The sequence below is a fragment of the Zingiber officinale genome, chromosome 8A (assembly GCF_018446385.1).
Source record: "Zingiber officinale cultivar Zhangliang chromosome 8A, Zo_v1.1, whole genome shotgun sequence".
Lineage (NCBI taxonomy): Eukaryota > Viridiplantae > Streptophyta > Magnoliopsida > Zingiberales > Zingiberaceae > Zingiber > Zingiber officinale.
The window spans coordinates 52,831,551-52,835,002 of NC_056000.1; the positions used below are offsets into that span (position 1 = coordinate 52,831,551).

Genomic DNA, 3,452 nt, shown 5'->3' on the forward strand with positions numbered 1-3,452 from the left:
CGAGTTTTAGTCACGGACTTGATTGAGGATTCTCCGAGTTGGGCCTCGAGGAGGGACAGAGTAGGGTATTTTGTTACCATGGTTGCTCATCGTCGATCGGGATGAGGATTCGAGAGGCCCAGCATTAGCAGCCAGATAGCTTCCGGACAGCAGACCGAGTTTACACGAGATGACGAGGGTATTGTTTATTTTCGAGGCAGATTATGTGTTCCTCAGTCTCACCCGGTCATGGAGGAGTTACTTCAGGAGGCTCATCGTTCTAGATTTGCTATCCACCCAGGTGGGACCCGTATGTATCGTGATTTGAGGCGTTCCTATTGGTGGAACGGCATGAAGAAAGACATCGCGGAGTTTGTAGCTAGATGTCTTGTCTGTCAGCAGGTGAAGGCTGAGCATCAGAGACCTGCTGGTTTACTTCAGAGGATCCCTATTCCAGAGTGGAAGTGGGAGCATATTACTATGGATTTTGTGGTAGGATTGCCTAGGACTCGACGAGGTCATGATGCGATTTGGGTAATCGTTGACCGATTAACCAAATCCGCACACTTTTTAGCGATCAGGAAGACTGATTCTCTGGATCGATTAGCAGAGTTATACTGTCGTGAGATTATTAGATTACAGGGTGTTCCTTTGAGCATCATATCAGATAGAGACCCACGGTTCACGTCCCGATTCTAGCAGAGTCTGCAGCAGGCCCTGGGCACACAGCTTCGTTTCAGTACGGCATTCCATCCGCAGACAGATGGGCAATCAGAGCGGACTATTCAGACATTGGAGGACTTGCTGAGGTCTTGTGTCATGGACTTCGGAGGCAGTTGGGAGGACCACCTGCCATTAGTGGAGTTCGCCTACAACAACAGCTATCATTCGACTATCCAGATGGCACCGTTTGAGGCATTGTATGGTAGGCCTTGTCGGACACCCATCCTCTGGGAGGAGGTTGGGGAGGCCCAGCTGTTAGGACCTCAGAGAGCTCAGCAGGAGGCAGAGTTAGTTCATACTATCAGACGAACGATGTCAGAGGCTCAGGACCGTCAGAAGAGTTATGTTGATCAGAGACGAAGACCCCTGGAGTTCTCCATTGGTGATCATGTGTTTATGAGAGTTTCACCCACGAAAGGGGTGAAGCGATTTGGTCTTCCAGGTAAGCTAGCTCCCCGATATATTGGACCATTCCAGATCTTGGAGAGGATTGGAGCAGTAGCTTACCGTCTGGCGCTACCACCATCTCTAGCTGGCATTCACGATGTATTCCACATATCTATGCTGAGGAGATACATATCCGATCCGGCACATGTTCTGTCAGATATATCTGTTCCTATTCAGCCTGATGTTACTTACGAGGAGGTTCCGGTGCGGATTCTAGACCATAGAGAGCGTCAGCTGCGGAACAAGACTGTCCGACTGGTTAAAGTCGGATGGCAGCATCATTCTGACGAGGAGGCTACATGGGAGCTCGAGGATACGATCCGAGCTCGATACCCTCATCTTTTTACTTGAGGTATGTAGGTTAGAGTTCCTTTCAGCATTTATACTGTTGGGTTATATTCTAGTGTTTGCTGTTGGTATAGTGAAATTTGGGGACCAAATTTTTATTAGTAGGGGAGGATGTGAGATCTCAGAAAAATTTAAATAATAGGGTTATTTGAAAAATAGCCTTACAAAATTTTTCCGGAATTTTAGAAATTTTCTGGGAATTTTTCGGAACTCGTATGACGGGTTTTGAGAGGATCAATTAACGGGTACGGATAAAGCTTGTTTGGGATACCCGTTTAGGTGAGGAAAAGATTTAATTATAAATTCCTTTATTTCTTTTCTTCCCCCCAAATCGCCGATCCACCCGACCCTCACGATCCCGATCTCTTCTTCCCCGATCTCCCCTTCTTCCTTCTCTGTTCTCTCTCTCTCGGACGAGCGACGGCGACGGGAGCAAGGCTCCAGCTCCGACGATCTTCCTTTACCAGCGTCGGCGGCCGTTGAGCACAGATCCAGGCGGTGTTGTTCCTCTCCGGATCGCAGGCATGGCGTCGCATCTTCTCTAGCCGACCTTGCTTCCCCGATCCGACGCTACTGGATCGATCCAGATCCACCCGATCGTCAGCGTGGAAGGAACATTAGGGTCTTGAGGGTAAGCGACCGATCTTTCCTCTTTTCCATTGCTCGGATTTGTGCCCTAGCTTTGAGTTCTTCCTCGATTCTGCTCTCTTACTCTAATGGTCAGCGATCCTATATCAGATCTTGGATCCAATCTTCGTTCTTGTTAATTTGGGGACAGAAGAATTCCTGGTACGTTGCTTCACGGATCGGATGGGGCGACGTTTTCTGGAGACGATCGATTGAGGTAAGCTTAGGTCTTCTTCTCTGCTACCGATACTCTATCCTTGATCCTCATCTTCTCGTGATTGATTTAGGTTTCGGTTGATGATGATGGAATCAATTGAGTTGTTGGGCAGAGGATTGAAGGGTTGATTGATGTCTTGGATTGCTTGATTTGAGATCAGTGATCTGCTTGTTGATCTCTTCTCTTGATCCGATTAGTGAGGTGAGTTCTGTTGCTGTGAGGCTGGGATTGTGATCTTTGAGGTGTATCCAGCAGCTTTCCCTAACCGGCAGCAACCCCTTTGGTTGTGATCTATTGGTGATCACCTTGGATTCGAGGTAAGGAATAGGATAATTGATCTTGTTGTAGATCATGTATTGAAATTGGATATTAGTTGATGATCTTGTTCTAGATGAATTTGATTCATGTATTGGATTAGAAATGCATTGGATTAATCCATGATTAGTTAATACATGTGTGTAGATTTAATTGTGTAGAAGAAATCTAATGAAATGGTTAGGGTTAGGGTAATTAACCCTAATCAACCGTTGGATTTCTAATCTAATTGGTGATTAGGGATTAGGTAACTAACCCTAATCGACCATTGGATTTAAATTGGTAAGTTGAGATTGTGGATTAGGGTTTTACCCTAATTTAGTGTTAGAGATTTTATTTAGCTATTCATGTGGATTTAGCTAAATAAAATATATATGTTGTTTGATGCAGGAGTCTGATTTGAGACAGGCGTCTTGACGTTGACTTCGGATTTGGATTGTACCTTCTATTTCAGGCGGGTACCCTTTGACTTATCTTTTGATAGTGTCTTATGATATGTGCAGTTTATATATACTTACTAGTATTGGTAGTTAGTATTTCCTGAATTTAGTTTAGTTGATACCTGCTACATGCTTCTACTGTTATCTGCTATACATTAGGCTGGTATACCTTTACTTCTTACCATGTGTATATATGTTCGTGGGTATGGACATCTATAGTGCTCTACTCTACTTGATTAGTTGCTTTACATGTGTGATACATGCTCTTGGATTCATGATACTTACATCATTGTTATATGTGATGTCTTTGGATTTATGCTGTTTATTATCCTTGTTATATATGTGTTTATCTGTTT

General features: G+C 44.6%; 1 long non-coding RNA gene across 1 annotated transcript; it reads left to right on the forward strand.

The window, feature by feature from the left end:
• The first annotated feature begins 1,616 nt into the window (after positions 1–1,616).
• LOC122011898 lies at positions 1,617–3,116 on the forward strand. Its single transcript, XR_006120057.1, has 3 exons — positions 1,617–2,128; positions 2,236–2,658; positions 3,047–3,116. It is a non-coding gene; the product is annotated as an uncharacterized LOC122011898 (long non-coding RNA).
• The last annotated feature ends 336 nt before the right edge of the window (positions 3,117–3,452 follow it).